This window comes from Haliotis rubra, unplaced genomic scaffold (assembly GCF_003918875.1).
Source record: "Haliotis rubra isolate DU_JTF1 unplaced genomic scaffold, ASM391887v1 Scf1513, whole genome shotgun sequence".
Classification (NCBI taxonomy): domain Eukaryota; kingdom Metazoa; phylum Mollusca; class Gastropoda; order Lepetellida; family Haliotidae; genus Haliotis; species Haliotis rubra.
The window spans coordinates 113,237-133,081 of NW_025765463.1; the positions used below are offsets into that span (position 1 = coordinate 113,237).

Genomic DNA, 19,845 nt, shown 5'->3' on the forward strand with positions numbered 1-19,845 from the left:
AAAGTTAAACATTAGGCACCTCCACATCATCACAAAGTCTGCCACACATTTTGTTTTGATTTCCATGTTCAAACCCCCATTGCCTGAGAACCATTTTTTTTTCCAAGCCTAAGGGTCAAAGTATTTAAAACAATCACTAACCTGTGCTCCCCTCTTTTCAGCCTTTTATTGTCTACATCTTTTGACCGCTTGGAATATAAGTCAAAGTGTCTTCTCTGAATGTCTGCTGGACATGTCGGCAGACTCCAGTAAGATATCTCCTTTCTGTACGGCATTGTTCAAGCTTCATGGACTCGAGTCAAGCAGTACCATGCCACACTTGGCTCAGGATATCTGAAAAATAAGACACAAAACTGTATAAACTCTCTCGTGTGGAAGTTGAAGGGATCTACACTAGTGTTGGGAATTGGTTAAAATCTCACAACTGATGGTTGGTTCATTACAACCAATAAATCATCTAAAATAATTGTTTGCGTCTTTCATCAAATTTTCCTGTGGTGTTTGTTAATGCATTAAAAAAGAATATAAAAACAACATGTAGTTCTTAAGTTTTTTCGCAAATTGCCTAGTGAGTTAGGAACAAAAATTTCCTGGAGTCTTTAAGATAAATTCAGTCATAACTTGGGATGAGTTTGTAGCGCTTCTGAAATGTAAATTTAATGACAGACAAAACCAGCCTTGTGAAAATTATTAATGCAAAAAGTATTCCAATGAAAGTATTTCTATGTTTTTGTTTGATTATGAGAAAAAATGATCAATTGCTTGGTCATTTAGTCACTGTGACCAACCTTCAATTATTTCAGTTGATCGGACCACCTCTAATCTACATAAATACCTCGAGATATCTGATGTTTGAAATACAGACAAAATGATGACAACATACAGAATACACTGGGACCCAGCTTTTACTTTGAGTGAGTGGACGCCATATGGCTGAAATAATGCAGACGCGACGTAAAACTCAACTCAACAAAGAGTGAGTGAGTATGGTTTTACACTGCTGTTAGAAATATTCCAGCAATATCACGGCAGGTAGACACCGGAAATGGGCTTCACACATTGTGCCCATGTGGGGAACCGAACCCGGGTCTTCTGCGTGATGAGCAGATGCCACCACTTGACTACCCACCGCCCCTCTTCACTTTGAAACAACCATATAAGTTCGACACAACAGTGTTCAGCACAACAGTGCTCAGGCAATTGTTTTGTTGTTGTTCGACACAATAGTGTTCGACTATCTTTCTTACCAGCTTACAGGGCTGTGGGGTAGCCTAATGGTTAAAGCGTTGGCTCGTCACGGCGAAGACCCGGGTTCGAATCCCCACATGGGCACAATGTGTGAAGCCCATTTCTGGTGTCCCCAGCCGTGATGTTGCTGGAATATTGCTAAATAAAAGCGTAAAACCAAACTCAGTCAGTCAGTCAGTCTTACCAGCTTACATTCTATTAAGATACTGATAGATTGTGGAAATGGCAAAGTTTTCCCATCAACAGATGACTTACAACTTCCAAATAGCCTGCAGACATGTGCCGATTTTCTTAAGAATGCGAATACCATGTCATCATATCGACCATTTTCTCTCTGAGCGAGTGCCTACCAGATGCAACTGAGCTAGCTCAACCAAGCACAACAAACTTAACCGAATGCATCAAACTCAACCGAGCAAATCAAACTTAACCGAATGCATCAAACTCAACCGAGCATATCAAACTTAACCGAATGCATCAAACTCAACCGAGCATATCAAACTTAACCCTAATGCATCAAACTCAACCGAGCATATCAAACTTAACCCTAATGCATCAAACTCAACCGAGCAAATCAAACTTAACCCTAATGCATCAAACTCAACCGAGCAAATCAAACTTAACCGAATGCATCAAACTCAACCGAGCATATCAAACTTAACCCTAATGCATCAAACTCAACCGAGCAAATCAAACTTAACCCTAATGCATCAAACTCAACCGAGCATATCAAACTTAACCCTAATGCATCAAACTCAACCGAGCAAATCAAACTTAACCCTAATGCATCAAACTCAACCGAGCAAATCAAACTTAACCGAGTGTATCAGATTGTAACGCAAGTCTGATAAAGCTGGATGTGTAAACAACCTCTGCCAGATGGCATGTTTTCTATGAAATCTTTTTGAGCAAAACTGATGAAGACATTTAGACATGTTTAGATAAACAGCCCAAACCGATGACAGTAACATTTAAACCCTTTCACTCACTGAATATGAAATCTCTTAATTATGTAGGTATATTCTACTGAATCCCCGCAGTTTATTGTACAGACGCGGGTGGTAGGGTAGCCTAGTGGTTAAAGCACTAGCTCATCGTGTCAAAAACCTGGGTTCGATTCCCTACATGGGTACAATGTGTGAAGCCCATTTCTGGTGTCCCCGGCCGTGATAATTGCTGGAATATTGCTAAAAGTGGTGTAAAACTATACTCACTCTTCATTGAGACAGTCTATATCCAAGTTAGTTTACTGGAAAATCACACACGATCAAATAAATTTATGCACAGAAAAATGCCTCAAATAAATTTATGCCCAGAAAAATGCCTCGTGTAACAGGAAAGGAAATTGTAAAAGTCATGTCCAGGAAACCTTTGCCACAAATTCAAACTGACACGAGAAACAAGTAGGTGATCTAGTTTATGACTCAGCCCTCAGCGCAAGATGGCGTTTTCCTGACAGATGTACTCCAGAAATTAAATAGGACATAGTTGCCTTCTTGTCAGTTACCATCCGAAGAACTAAAGACTCCATTTTGTTTATTTCCTTCAATGACAATTACTCAAAATACAAAACCATTACCCAGTTCATGAAACATATGACAACACAATGTTGTAACTAGTCTACACTGTTTACCCAGCGTATTCCTGCACACTAATATCACTCCTGCAGAGCTCCAGATAAGAATTAGGTCATGTGGGTACTGTACCCACTGTATTTTTTGGGAGTGGATATTATGAATGTTGAGTGGGTATTTCATTTTCCGTTACCCACTGCTTTCAAATATGTGCGTATTTCAGTCATTTCACTCACCTAAGTATTACGTCATTGAGTAAGTTAACTAAGCAGGTATGTTCTGCCTCATGTCATACCTAATCAAAACCAACTTAAATATAATGGAAATGATTTCATAAAAAATCACTCATCCTATACTGACAAAAATACAATACTTGTCCTATACTAACAGTACAACTTGATAGCAATCGATGTCTTTTTCATTACGCAAGCGATTTTTATAAATATACTCTGTACGCATTTGTTTTAAACTTTTTGTGCATCTAACATTTTAAATGCGTAAATGGTACGCAACAATTATTTTTTCAATGCGTAACTGGAAATTTTCTATGCGTATGTTTTACCCGGATACGCAGCTTATCTGGGCCTCTGACTCCTGTACAGCGTTCAAAATAAACTGGTTGTTATTGTATCGGGCCGGCAGTTTCAAATATTTGCAGGCCCATGTGGCCTTCAGTAAATTATCTGTCATTCTTTTTCAACTGTAATCAGTGTTGTACTAGTTATAAGTTAGAATTAAACAGTGTGGAACTGTGTACAGTATAGTCTATTTTGTTTTTATTGGTTTGACTTTAAGAAAATGGGCCTGCAGATTTCATTCAAAAACATGATACAATTGCAAAATGTAAACAATACATAAACATAATTAAACCGATACTTTCAAAACTAAATATCGATACAGTTTTGAATGTATTGATAATTGAATCGTCTTAGAAAAACTATCGATGCATCAATGTATCTTGGCATTCCTACTTATTTAGAGACCCAGTGCTAATTTGAGCCAGCTGCCCATAGAGGTCTAGCGTTTTCAGAGGTAATACGGTAACTCACGGATCTTAATGTCAGCTCATCAGCATAGAGGAAATAAAATGTCACAGCAGGACAATCAAACAAAAGTTGGCAAGCAGCCAAGTGGAGCCAGGGGCGAACTGGAAACTTCCTCTTGAATGGTTACATGCCAGTTGAATAATGGTGTTGAGTATTTAGGCTACAATCAGCACCCCATGGCTGATGGGCGGCGACCAATGTGACTCTGAATATAATTAGATTAAAATATTCCTGTATGTGAGGCATCCGCACAAGGTTTCTCTGTTAGGAAGGAATCAGTGAGTGAGTGAGTTGGGTTTTACGCCACTTTTAGCAATATTCCAGCAATATCACAGCGAGGGACACCAGAAATGGGCTTCACACATTGTACCATCTGGGGAATTGATCCCGGGCTGTCAGTCAGGAAGCGCAAACATTGATTCGATAGCTTGCAGTACATACAAGATATTAGGGCTGCAACGAATACACTATGAGGTGAATGCAACAAGTTTTACGGATAAATAGTAAAGAATACGAATATTTATGCATGAATTCTTGAAGTTTATTATCGAGGAATTAAAATAAACATGTCACGTAACCAATCATGTCGCTACAACAGATACAACACATAAGATGGATGTATCTTCCTCATGTTACCAGCGATTAGGCAAATAGTGCATTCATCCAATACCAGGCTAACTACAATCATGTCAAAACTGGGGGTTTCTATGACATTGTAAACCAAAAGTCACTGTGTTCTTTAATCTGATTGGTTGAAAAACGTGATCAAATGGTATTCGATTCCAGGGAAATTCACTGCGTATTAATACATGCAAACATCGCTCACACCATTGTATTGTTACGTCGTCAGCTGTGATGACTTCATTAAAATCATATTGTGACGTAAAGTCCGAATGACGTCACAAATGAGCAGTTCCAGATGCTACCATGGGAAACAGCCCGAAAAAGGCCGGCTGATGATATTTCACTGCTGTACCCGTACTCGATGTCAATCAGTGCAGACACATAAACGTGTGTGGACCTTTTGGTTTACTTTTGTGTTTACAATGTCGATAAACATCATATGTTGGCCAATTTCCGGGTGTTATTGAGTATTTGAAGCACGGGAATATTTCATTTGAAACCTCCGGCTGGCGCCGTCGTTTACAAATGAATTCCGTGCTCAAGGCTGTCGGTACCAAATGAATTCCCGTGCTTCAAATACTCAATAACACCCGGAAATTGGCCAACACATGTTTATCTCCTAAGTGAGTGAGTGAGTGAGTGAGTGAGTGAGTGAGTGAGTGAGTGAGTGAGTGAGTGAGTGAGTGAGTGAGTGAGTGAGTGAGTGAGTGAGTGAGTGAGTGAGTGAGTGAGTGAGTGAGTGAGTGAGAGTGAAATTTGAACAGTGAATATTACTGTACATCCCAATATGTATGTTTCTGCGTCCATTCTCTACATTGTGTATACTGGACATACAATTCAGCGTCAAGTAGAACCATGCAATTTCAAGACTCAAATTGTGTAAAACTGTCCTCACTTCTATAGACAACTGCATGATTTACCATTTAGTTTTATCAGCAAGATAAAAAATATTCATGTTTCATTCATACTGGAATTGGGTTTACCACTTGACCTCAAATAGTGAGTGAGTGAGTTAATATTTATCGTCACATCAGCAATATTTCAGCCATATCGTGACGAGAACATTTTATAATTATATTAATAATTAAAGATGAATAAAGTTAGAATTAAAAAAACTGTTGACGAAGAACAGTAAAACTACTAGCGTATCACAGATATCCATTTAAACTAGCAATTAAATTACCTCAAATAACAACGGCAACTTGTGTCTTTAGGTTATAAGTGCCACACAATGTCAGTTTTCCACAAGCCGAGGGTGTTTATTACAGTGACTATGGTAAAGCTCTACTGCACTGAGCGTGTTGGTAACCCATTAATACAGCCTGCTAAACCCAAGCCACAGTCCTCCAGACTACTGTATCTACTGTGTGTTATTTATAGTGGTTTATGAATTAGACTGCAGCTGATCACATTCCGCTACATAATATTCACATTAATTCATATCCTGCTGTGTATTATTACTCTTTGAGCATGAATGAGTATATTGGCTTATGGGAACATATATCCTTCGGTCTACTCCCATTTGTCAGAACTCCCAGTTGTGAGACTCCCAGTTGTGAGACAGTGGAGTAGGTAATTAGCAAAGACAACACACCTTACTCACCTATCTGATAGGATGGATTAACCCCAGCTAATTATGGATTAGCTATTTAACTGAATCTTGTGGAGGTAACTTAATGAAACTCTAAAAGATAAAGTAATTAACCTACTCAGATAAATGGCTTTAAAAATTAAACACTTTGTGTAGGTAACTTTGTGATCATTTGAAAGAGAAATTAATTTACCTACTCAGATTACGTGTTTGAAAAATCTAGCAATAACTGTTGTCACTATAATTAATCCAAATGTATTAATTAACCTTTGACTGCTCTTTCGGATCACCATTATGGCAGGCCTTCAACAAGTAGAATATATCGCCAGTTCACGATAATTTTTTTCAGTATTTCAGTATCTATTGAAAACAATAAATGCTCTTCAACGAACAATGTCTTCTGTGTTGATTAACTCATTAATGAACTATGCCTCCTGCGGGTACTCTTCAGCAACAGGGCTGTTCCCACTTTCATCGTAGGGATGGGCAAGCACCACCTGTGTGCACTGAACCATTAATTAATGTGTCTCACAACTGGGAGTTCTCACAAATGGGAGGACACCTATCCTTCGCATGATATCAAATTACATGTCCATGGCATACGATACAGAGCTCACACAGTATTTTTACCTGATAGCCTGGGGTATGATCACACGATCCAGTGATACCTGTTCCCCCAACATCAGAGTATGATGACATGCTAATGTTTCTTGCCATGTACATGACATGCTAATGTTTCTTGCCATGTACATGACATGCTAATGTTTCTTGTCATGTACATGGCATGCTAATGACATGCTAATGTTTCTTGTCATGTACATGACATGCTAATGTTTCTTGCCATGTACATGACATGCTAATGTTTCTTGTCATGTACATGACATGCTAATGTTTCTTGTCATGTACATGACATGCTAATGTTTCTTGTCATGTACATGACATGCTAATGTTTCTTGTCATGTACATGACATGCTAATGTTTCTTGTCATGTACATGACATGCTAATGTTTCTTGCCATGTACATGACACGCTAATGTTTCTTGCCATGTACATGACACGTAACATGTACATGACGCTAATGTTTCTTGCCATGTACATGACACGCTAATGTTTCTTGTCATGTTGTTTCTTGTCATGTACATGACACGCTAATGTTTCTTGTCATGTACATGACACGCTAATGTTTCTTGTCATGTACATGACACGCTAATGTTTCTTGTCATGTACATGACACGCTAATGTTTCTTGTCATGTACATGACACGCTAATGTTTCTTGTCATGTACATGACACGCTAATGTTTCTTGTCATGTACATGACACGCTAATGTTTCTTGTCATGTACATGACATGCTAATGTTTCTTGCCATGTACATGACATGCTAATGTTTCTTGCCATGTACATGACATGCTAATGTTTCTTGTCATGTACATGACATGCTAATGTTTCTTGTCATGTACATGACATGCTAATGTTTCTTGCCATGTACATGATACGCTAATGTTTCTTGTCATGTACATGACATGCTAATGTTTCTTGTCATGTACATGACACGCTAATGTTTCTTGTCATGTACATGACATGCTAATGTTTCTTGTCATGTACAAGTCTAGTTAACAATAAGCAAGACATGCATTATTCACAGCAGTAGACAAAGCTGACGCTTGTTCAGCTGCATTAGATCAGTAAATAAACACTTGTACAGAAATAGGTTCATGCACTGAAAAGATTACACTCAGTAATTATGCAGGGTTGTTATGTAACAGTTTGAAATGGTTTCCTGCAACTTAAAATTAATTGTGTAATGGTGATTATTTCTTGTTTATAACACAACTATGCATTTTATCTTGGTCCAAATCCACAAAGCGTTATGACTTGTAACTCTATAGTTTATCCCAGGTGTACGAATGTCGTAGTGCTAGTGGATCGGTAGACTAACAACTAGTCTCTGAAATGAACATATTTTACAGAACAAACAGTCCGTAATCAAAATAAAATATAATGAAAAGGAGCAATGAGACTTTCTTCATTTTCAGACTGAAACTGTGGAATTCTAGACTTGCATAGGCTTTCTTGGATATATTTGCTTCAGGGTCTGTATGACAAAATAGTGGATCGGGAACCTAAACTATAGGGGAATTTCAAGTACTGTGGAATACCAATTAAATTCTAATACTGCATATCTGCTTCAGTCTGGATTAAATTTCACAAGTCAAATCAGATAAAAATCTTCAAATCATAAATAAACGATACAACAACAAAAATCTACCACCTTATCTACAGATCATCCTGAAGGCAGTCGTCAGTGAAGTGGTACAAAACATGGCTGGACCATTGTCTAGACATCTAACCTTGACTGTGGCCAGTTCACCGTGGATGTAAACACCAAGAAGGAAGTCTATCAGCAGACAACAGGAAATAGTCGTCTTGCGGACTTTGGACTTTCTGACAATGTTTCAAGCTTCCACTGATAAAATCTGGCTGTGAAACTATAAAAGCAGGCCTCCTTCAGCGTGAGGTAGTTTTTCACCTGGCTAGAAACTCAAACATTATTATGCTGGTGTTGCAGATAGCTCTTGGATTAAACTTGGATGGGTTAAACATACTGATTTACTCAGTTATTTGCAAACATCAAGTTAGAGGCAGGACCATACATTATTGCAGGGGGGTGGAGGGTGGGGGGTTATCACTCTCTTCCTGTCAAAGCTGTCTGAGTCTTGTCATTCTGAACAGTTTTTCATCTCCCATTTAAAACAAGGAGTGAGTGAGTAAGCAAAGTTTACGCCACTTTTAGCAATATTCCATAAATATCACGGCGCGGAACACCAGAAAAGGGCTTCACACATTGTGCCCATGTGGGGACTCAAACCCGGGTCTTCGGTGTGACGAGCGAACGCCTTAACCACTACCCCGCTGCCCCTTCAAAACAAGGAAAAAAGTCAGCTGTAGCTTAGAAACACTAAAATACAAACTGAACAATGAGATGGATATTTAACTACCCAGGACATAAATCTGGTGAGAGATTGGGATAACTGCACTGTATTAGCAGAATATTTCACTTATATCACAGCATGTACTATGTGAAGGAATCAGCAAAAACCAACAACATTTAGTCCCAGAAAAAGTGACATTATATAAAAAGAACTATCTACCAAAACAAAAACTAAAATAGAATACAGAACAATATTTAAGATAGATTTTCCAAATACATGTAATTTCAGACTCAAGTTAGATTCAATGTTTTCAATTATTGTCTTGAGTTGGATTACTGTTTTTATTCTCTTTGGTCTGTGAGAGTTATGACCGACCCTTAGAGATGCAGATACTGGATATTAGACTAACAACTAGTCTCTGAACATATTTTAAGTTCATAGTAAAAAATATATATATAATGAAAAGGAGCCCTGAGACTTTCTTCATTTTCTGAAGCTGAGGAAATCTAGACTTGCCACATTTTCTAGACTTGTGTGGGCTTTCTTGGATATATTTGCTTCAGGGTCTGTACGACAGACTAACTGGATATTTACATTCATTTTTAAAGTTTTTACTGAACCAATCAAGTGAGGTGGATGTGTTGAGGGGGGACAAGAAAAGTGAGTGAGTGAGTGAGTATGGTTTTACGCCGCTTTTAGCAATATTCCAGCAATATCACGGCGGGGGACACCAGAAATGGGCTTAACACATTGTACCCATGTGGGGAATCGAACCGGGTCTTCGGGGCATGAGCTTAACTTTAACCACTAGGTTACCCCACCGCCCGGACAAGAAAAGATACTGGGGACTTCAACAAACAGGCATCCCTCCTTCCCAATGATTGCTACAACTTGAGACTTATCTGTCTGTGAACAGTTTGTTGACAAATGCACTGATCAGTATGTCAACATCAGATATCCTTTGTTTAATCAACAAATCTCTTCAACCTATTCATGCATTTAAGACATTAAAACATAAGTCAAAATCAAAATCAAACTAAAACTGAAATCAAATTAATACAAGCAAATCATGAATTTGTCACAAAAACACTGCTCTGTGTCAAAGCATGAGTGAATATTGAGTGACACCTCAGGAATGTCCCAGACAACTCATCCAAGGCCTGGAGATTAATCATGCAGAAATCAACCAACCTGACAACAAGGAGCCCAGTTCCTAATCAGGACCAACTGGCAAACTCAGCACACTATGTAATACTCCACACTGTAGAGTCACCACTATCATTATATACAGATAAATATACTATCCATGTGTTCAAGCGAACTCAAGACAGTTCAACTGGTATTCACAAAAGTCACGTGAGCACTTGGTTTTGATGTGGATCTAAAAATAGACAGCATTACATTATAGTCTTGGCATGTAGGCCATGAAATTCCTGAATACGAATTCAGATATACAAGTGCATAGAAAACTCTGACTTGAACTTCAATCTGACATTTAGTGAACAAAATTGTTTTGAACGGCCATGGGACTGTAAGTGAGCCTCAAAGAGACGTGAAACTACTGTCATGTCTGAACAACTGCCTCCATGAATTTAACTGAACTGCACATTCTGAGATTGCCTTATTTTCTTCACCAAATTTTTAAGCTTCAATGAATGAATTTATTCAACTTTTCAAATAAATCATCTGTTGCCAATACATACATGAATATTCATAAAAATTGAACAATTGTGTTGACATTTATTTACCTTTAGATCATCTTGAAAAATTCAACACCTGTACTAAAAATTCCAAATAACTTGATAAATGTTGTTTGAAAAGATGTTTATGCAAGTGGCACAAATCTGTGGCCCCAAACAGACTTGACGCTGACAAGTAAGCTTCTCTCAAGCATCCCGAGTATACAGAATGTTCTCGGCTGTTCAAGGCTTGATTTATCTGTCCCTATTGTGACGAAAGCACCTGTTGCTATTAAGCTATTGTAATCTCCAAAGCAGAGCTCTGCTGAAGGCACATAAGTCCAATGAAACATTATCTTTACCATGTTTACGATCAGGTGTACTCTTGAAAATCCTTCAATAAGAATCAGCCATATATTTTTTCTAATATTTCTTTGATAACATGTGGACAGCAGCATTGTTTTTGTCTGGGTCTGAGATTAATGAAAACCTAGGTATGCTAAAAAAAGCCGTGTTGTTTTCTCAAGTATACAAATAATGATAAAAGTGTACCACATATAATGAATATCAAGTGAAATATGCGTTTCTGTTAGGCTTTGAAATGTCTTGCATAAAACAGGCAATGTTTGTTGTAGACGCCCTGAGCCATATTCCAGACACATGACAGTAGTCTGTCAATAGCCTGGATTAGAGGTGGGTGGGTGGGTGGGTGAGTGCGTGAGTGTGAGTGTGAGAGAGAGAGAGAGAGAGAGAGAGAGAGAGAGAGTGAGTGAGTGAGAAAGAGAGAGAGGGAGGGAGGGAGTGAATGAATGCGTGAGTGAGTGTGGATTTACACCACTTTTAGCAATATTCCAGCCACATCATGACGAGGGACACCAGAAATGGGTTTCACACACTGTACCCATGTACGGAAACGAACCTGGGGCTTTGCCATGACATCGAACGCTTTAAGCACAAGGCTACTCCACTGCCCGTCTGGACTAGACAACCAAGTGACCGATATCATGAGCATCGATCTGAGCAAACTGGTATACAATGACATGCAGCAATCAGGTCACTGAGTCTGTCCACATTATCACAATAGCCAATTTTAGATAATATTGATCACACAATCTTTGTAATCAAGGATTCTTAACTACTCTTTCAGTGTTTATTATTTGATGATGCTTCAGATCAATCTCTTTTTCCTGCCTTTTTCACAACACAAACTCATTGTAATTACTGCTTCTTGTATATTTTAGCCATAGTTCATCATTTGAGTATAGAACCAACAAGTTTTAGAACCTAATTTCCTGCACATGAACATTTGAACTATCATAATGATTGCTAACAACTTTACTCATTTTCTCAATTACGCAGGTATTTTTGGAAAAAGTTACAGAAAATCAAATCCACTGTATGTATGTCCATATCACTGTGACCTCAGAGTGAGTGAGTGAGTTTAGTTTTATGCTGCTTTAGCAATATTCCAGCAATATCATGGTGGACGACGCCAGAATGGGCTTCACACAAGGTACTCATGTGGGGAATCGAACCCGGGTCTTCAGCGTGACGAGCAATACTATAACCAGTAGGCTGCCCCACCCCCCATTAATCTCAGAGATACGTACATACCAGCACACTATTTATCAAGTTTTCTGGTTACATTTTTCTTCTTTCTTAAAGAAAAATTATGCAGAAATATTAAAAACAAGCTATAAATTTCATACAAGCTATTTCTCTTATAAAATTAAAGATTTTTAATATGTAAACCTCACTAGTATACAAATATATATATATATATATATATATATATATATATGCAACTAATAATCATATACTTTGAAACACTCTCAAAACTTACTTGCCACGATTAGCTGTAAAATTGATGCATTGACTAATTATATTCACTCACTCACTCAAAACTCGAATTCAATTTTATTTGTAATATTGCACCAGAAATGAAGTTATTCTGGGCAGCGAAGCATGAGCCATCAAACCCATAAGCGTCACAAAAAAAGGTGCAAATTTCATTGAATGTTTTCGGAGAAGAAGCACGAAACACATTTTCCCTGATTTCAAGCTGTTAAGCGTTTTCAATACATAACAAAAGCATAAAATATCTTTGCCACAACTTCATTAAAAGATACAAACCAGTTTTTTTCTGCAAGCATGTCCCAAGTGTGTCTATAGATCTATGGGCAGTATGGTCCAGGTATAAATCAGTAACCTACCGACTGCTCCTACTAGCACAGTTCTATGCATGAAGTCATTACTCAATATTAGCAACTGCAAAAACTGCAGACAACTCACGTGTGGAAGGCAAAGCAGCATTTCAAGGAAAATGTATTCCGCTCAGCCACCAGTCATATGACTCCAAATAAGGAAATACAGACTGAATTCAGCAAATCGTAAGGTCAACTACAACACTAGGTCACACAAACCAGGACATGGGGTGACCTAGTCGAGAAGCATTTAATGCAACTAAGGATTGCCGAACCGGATACAGTATATGTATGCACAATGCATGATCAACACTAAGATAAGATACCTTGTCCTTCTTGGTGAATGCTAGTTTTCTGAAAGCAGACTCAGTGTGACTAAGAAAATTGTTATAGTTAAAACAAGATATGGAGTTCTTCAACATATCAACAAACTCTTACACTAGGCGATTGAGAAGCAGTGTATCGTATTTTTAAAAATGTTTAGGCTTAGTATCCTCCTCCTCCTCCTCATCATCATCATCATCATCATCATCATCATCATCAATAGTTTCAAAGTAAAACTGCTGCAATGAACAAAGACTATGACAGATTTTATGACACCAGTCACTCGATAAATGTGCACCCAAGTTTCAATGGTCATTTATAGTGGTGTTCCAATTAATTGAAATAATTGAAGATTGGTCGCAGTGACCAAACGACCAAGCAATCAATCACATTTTCTCATAATAGATCACAAACGATTTTGGAAGTGCTATTTTAGTCTTTAAAACACTTGACGATGGAACATATCTTCGACGTTGTCGGGGCCTGCAAACTTGTTTAATTCTAGAAAACTCACTAACTGAAAAGTCATGACTGAATATTTCTTGAAGACTCAAGGAAGTTTATGGTCATGATATATTAGTCATCACTTTAAAGTAGCAAGTTGCATCATCACACTAACTGAAAAGTCATGACTGAATATTTCTTGAAGACTCCAGGAAGTTTATGGTCATGATATAGTAGTAATCACTTTAAAGAAGCAAGTTGCATCATCACACTAACTGAAAAGTCATGACTGAATATTTCTTGAAGACTCCAGAAAGTTTATGGTCATGATATAGTAGTCATCACTTTAAAGTAGCAAGTTGCATCATCTTATACATATCTGCAATAACAACCTGGATAGGAAAGTCTGAAAATGCTGCTAACCAATCGTTTGTTGGTAATGAAGCAATCATCAATTGTGAGATTTCAACCAATTCCCAACACTACTCATATAACAAACTTTCTGGACAAAAGGGGGATGCGCGCGTGCACACACCCCCACCCGCCACTCCGTCTGGATCCACCTATGATCAGCCAAGTTGCTGACTACAAAACCCTGTTAGTCACATCTTACTAAAAACACTGGTTGATGTAGAACAATTCTAACCCAAATCTTCACAGGGACAGTCCAAGTATTTCAGCATGTCAGCTAGATTATAAGTGTAATGATACGGTGAGGCAGTAATTTGATTCATTTTCAAATTGTAGGGGTGTGATCAGGCCGAATCTAGAATTGAAATGCACAAACAGTGGATCCTGACATTACAAAGGGATGTAACTCCTTATGTTACAACCTTATCACAACATCATTATTGCATACTTGATCTACACGTCATGAAAATATGTCACATCATGTCCAAGATATTTTTATGGATTAAACTTCTTTTTAATTTCTCTCACGATGTTTCGAGACCATTCCAGGTTCCTTCATCAGTTCACCTGGACATCAATGTACAACTTCTAAATGCCACTGAAAGACATGTCACATCATTTTCAACAGAACACAAAAGCACTGGGTGACATTGCTCAAGGAAACAATATCATACAATGGGTTGGAATTATATTATCTAAATTCACATTGTATGCAAAGAACCCTGGCATTGTCTTTTGCTAACTGAATGATCCGAACTCGGCGACTTGTAAATGGAGACACGTCAGATCTATTCATGTGACTCAGACAAACTGGCCTGATCAGGAGTAGTGTTTCCTTCTATTGTCCATAAAATTAGCTCTCCAAAAAGTACTGAGCTTTCACAAAACTAGCTAATGTTAGTTGCTTGGTCTAGTCAGCCAGCATTTTTAAAATGAAATTCATAATTACCTTTGTTATTTCTGAATTCCCAAATATATTTGGTTTAAACATATTTTTATTCATGAAAATGAATTGGGATTGGTGAACAAGCATTACTGCTTATGTTAACACTGCTCCCATGCAAAATATAATACAAAATGAAATGGAGGATATGACTCTTGCATAAATATATTTATAAATATATACACATGACATCAAATACAAATATTTTCTAAACATATTTTGTGAAACACTGTGAGCATTTTCAGCATGTAAACTAGTGTTGCATGGAATATTGCTGAAAGTGGCATTAAACCTCACTCACTCACTCCCTAACCCCACACACCTCACTCACTCACTAAACCCACACACGTCACTTACTCAACTCAACTCACTCACTCACTCAACTCAACTCACAACCATGACAACTGACATTTTAATTCTGCTGATAAATGGCATCAAGGTTTTTATATTCAGTAATTTTACCCAAAACCTAAATCCCTGTAGAGACTAAACTGGATTCGAAACACGTGCATTGTAAACATGAAACATTCTGACAAATCAACTGAAATCTGAGACATTCTGTGGAACCAGAACTACAGGCTCACACTTGAAGTGTTATCACTGAGTGACCCTGGATCTTGACATTACAGAGCTGGAGGTACCAGTACATACACACTGGCTTTAACTAGCGTTGTGCTGGTTCCAACTTTCTTCCGTGTTCAGAGCTATGTTGTAACATAGTTTCCCTGTTTTCACATGTAATGATCACTTAGACACAGGAAGCATGCGCATCTGACACATGATCCGATTTCCACGTGTTGCTGTAACAACTGTGATGGGTGATATATGTAACAGATTTTTCACCGCCATCATGATTATGAATAATGTACAGGGGCAGGAAGTGCAATACAATGGAATATGATATTAATTTTCAATCTTTATGACATGCACATGATTCAAAGATTAAATACATTTTTCCTGTCACACCCAATAGTGCAATACCAAATCCGGTATGGTGAGTGAGTGAGTATGGTTTTACGCTGCATTTGGCAATATTCCCGCAAAACCATGGTGGGGGACACCAGAAATGGGCTTCACACATTGTACTTATGTGGGAAATCGAACCCGGGTCTTTAGCGTGACGAGCAAACGCTTTGACCACAAAGCTACCCCACCGCCTCATGGGGGGACACCAGAAATGAGCTTGACACACTGTACCCATGTGGGGAATCAAACCCGGGTCTTTAGCGTGACAAGTGGACGCTATAATCATTAGGCTACCACACCACACCTGGCCTCAGTGCAGCGTTAAAAAACAAACTTGGTAGGTGAATGCATTTGAAATTGATCATTCTCTGTTCCAGGCTTGATTATTTACAGACTGACATCATAGAGAGGGAATGCTGGTCAGTATGACGCTTCACAAGAAGAAAATAAAGAAACCAAGGCTAGAAAATAAGCTGTTTGAACAGAAAGCTTGTCCTTCCTGATTCATCAGGAATGATAAAACAAAAAATATTTCACAAATCTTACTTTGCATCAACCACCCCAACGTGTTCATCATTTTCTTTCATCGTTGGTATAATGATCACTGGTTTCATACAATACACATGGTCATGAGGTAATGTTGTCAATAATTCTAAAATTACGGCACCAGGAAGTTATTTTACAAATAATATACAAGGAATATCTAAAACTGTAGTCACATGTGTGGACAAGTACAGTCATGTCAGTTCAATTTACAGTATTACATCCTCTTGCACAGAAAACAAAAACAGGAAAATGCTTGTGTAAACATTTTCCACTTTCTGATGAACTCAGTGTTGATCTGCCAGTGCACGAGGAACCATGTGATTGACCCAAGCAATAGACAATGCAAGTTTAAGTATATTTATGAGGAAATCCAATCCAGGTCAAGTCTTTGAACAGCATTTAGAGTAAGTCATATTAAGTGAGTGAGTGAGTGAGTTTAGTTTTACGCTGCAGTCAGCAATATTCAAGCTATAATAATCGAAGTCTGGACCAGACATTCCAGTGATCAACAGCATGAACATCGATCTACGCAATTGGGATACAATGACATGTGTCAACCAAGTCATCGAGCCTATCCACGCGATCCTGTTATTCACCTTTTACGACAAGCATGGGTTACTGAAGATCAATATTCTAACCTGGACCTTCACGGGTCAGTATTTAAAGAACGTTTCAGGTGACTGTGGATATGTTGATTATTCAAGACTGCCGCCATATAGATGGAATATTGCTGAGTGCAGCATAACCTTAACTTAATCACTCTTTAAATACTTGCATTAGGTACAACTACAAGTCACATAATCAGCTTAACCTTTCAGTCACCCCTAGCAAAAAGCCTGAATAGGGGAGATTTATGAGAGTTTGACTTTCAGATTCTGCTGGTTTGGCGCTCCAATGGAAATTATGTGTTCAGAAATATGTCGATTACAAAACAGTTAAACAGTTCATAATTAGACAACGCCAGCAAAGTGAAACTTGTATTACTCGAATCAAGGAGTGATTTTGGAGAAACTGTTGGATAGAGGGTGAGGTGAGGTGAAATTGGGTTTAACGTCGTGCTTGAGAATATTTCGCTCATTTGACGACATGCATGAGTGTTTATGTGTATGTGCGGCTGCTTGTACTAGCCCAGACTGAAGCTGGTTTTATAGTGCTAGCCCACTGAGATACCATGCCGCAGTGAAGCATGAATACCCCACTCAGACACATTATACTGACTCCGAGCTGACCAGTCCTTGTTGTACCCATTAATGCCGAGCGCCAGACAAGGACCAACAAGTACCATATTGTGACGTCTTTTGGTATGACGCGGTCGGGGATCGAACCCACGACCTTCCGCTCTCAGGTTGGACGCTCTAACCACTACACCACGGAGGCGGTTGTTGGATAGAGTGGTAGTCTGTCTCACAGTCCCTGAACCACATTAAGTCTAGATAGAGGGGTGTCTAGATACTTGGATGAGTAGCCTTGCTCAAAGGCTGTATTGAAGGCTAAGCCCATGAATGTATCGTAATTCTATCCTTTAAAGAGTCAAGTCTTGACAAGGAAAGGACACCAGTCTGTTATCTATATTTTTTTTAGAATTTTTTATTATAAGGCCAGACCAATTTTATTTCTTGTTTTACAGATCCGCTGGTCGTAAGAAAAAAAAAATCGCCCTCAAAAAATAATTTTTATATTTCTATTGGTCAAAAATGGAAATATGCAAGAAAATGTTTTTAGATTGTTTTTTTACCCATATACACTTCATAAATTGCCAAAAGTAAAATACTTTTTGTATTTAAAAGAAATATTACTCTGACTGGCAATTTCTATTTTTATTTTTTTTCCATTCTGCCTTTAGATTTTCTGAGGACAAAAATCTGTAAAACAAGAAATAAAATAGGTCTGGCCTAACTATTAATTATTACCTTAGAGACTTGTGCAAGTCTATTGGATGAGCAAAACTGACACTATAGTGATAGATATTGCTAGGATTACTGGAGACACTGAAGGCATAAGTGACTGGAAACAGAAGTGGCTGAACTGTCATTGAGGAATAAATCAAGCCATTAAAAGAGGCCATGGAAGACTGAAGAATTTCATGCTGAACTAGTGAGAGTTAGAGATCATGAGCAGAAAGGGAAGGGAAAAGTGTGAACGTAGATAAGAACATAAGAGCATGTGAAAGTTCACTGCAGGAAGGAGATAGTGTGCTTAGACTCGTGTGAATACATGGCTGATTCCATCTATATCATCACGTATTAGGGGTGAAACGGTTCGCTCTCACCACTGTACTGTACGTATTGCGGTAAAAGGCAATCGGTTCGGTCCGCTTCGGTTCGGTATATGAGACATGATCATAATGCAGCAAATTGACATCTGGCAAAGAAATGCATAAATTTTGACACAACGATTCGAGTTCTAGACATTTTAGAAAAGGTTTGAAAAGGTTAATAAAATTACGGTGTGAAAACCGAAAATACCCCATTTTTGGATTGCATTACGGCATACCGAACCGAAGGCAAAATACCGCGGTTCTACTAATACCGCGCGTACCGTTCCACCCCTATCTCCTATCATTGTGTTGCAAAGAAACGGCAATAGTGTTGTGCTTGAGTCAGATCAACGGGTTCAGTATGACCTGAATGTTTCATGAAAGAAATCACACCAGGTTATTGAATCTTCCAAAGGGAGATAATCATGATTAGAGTAAAGCCGTCTACACCAGTGAATGGAACAAACTCAAACGTTATTGTTTGACATAAACTCAGCAATAGTGCAGCTTACTCTGTCTCACAGTTCCTGAACCACATTCAGGGTTCGAAATACCCCATATATTAGTGTGCCATGGCACGGTAAATATTGAAATGGCACGGATAAAAAAATGTCTCGATGCCCTTTTGACACGCCTAATGTTTTAGAGACATAACTCACATTTAGTCATTTAATCCCCAAAACAATTATTTTTTTCCAAACTGAATAATACCATACATATAAATATAAATATATGCTCATAAACCCATTTCTATATTTAACAATAAATTTCAAATGATCATCATCATTGTCATTTATTCTAAAAACATGTGAGCATACTCAGATTTCTGAAAGGCACACCTAAAATATTTGTCTGGTGCCCTAAGGCACACTTAGAAAAAAAAGTATTTCTATCCCTGACATTATTTTCCATACTGCCTAACACTCCTTGCAGTGATAAAGCTCCAAGTAAATAAGGCAAGTATTGATTTCCCCAGCTTCTGAATCTCTGGTCTCCCTCGGTCTCCTTTTCAACTTAAATGGGTTTATTTGTTATAATCAATATTATATACATGTA

The 19,845-nt window shown here is 38.2% G+C and overlaps 1 protein-coding gene across 4 annotated transcripts in view; it reads right to left on the reverse strand.

Annotated features, from left to right (window-relative positions):
* Positions 1-19,845, reverse strand: part of LOC124270404 — a 47,790-nt gene that overhangs the window by 23,672 nt on the left and 4,273 nt on the right. Inside the window, exons 1-2 of one of the 4 annotated variants that reach the window (XM_046705448.1) lie at positions 12,828-12,888; positions 142-333 (exon numbers count right to left, since the gene is read on the reverse strand). The gene's annotated coding sequence lies outside the window, so the exon portion shown is untranslated. Of the gene's footprint in view, positions 1-141; positions 334-8,354; positions 8,464-10,206; positions 10,348-12,827; positions 12,889-19,845 lie in introns of those variants that run through there. The other 3 variants (XM_046705447.1, XM_046705449.1, XM_046705446.1) reach the window with 3 other exon arrangements.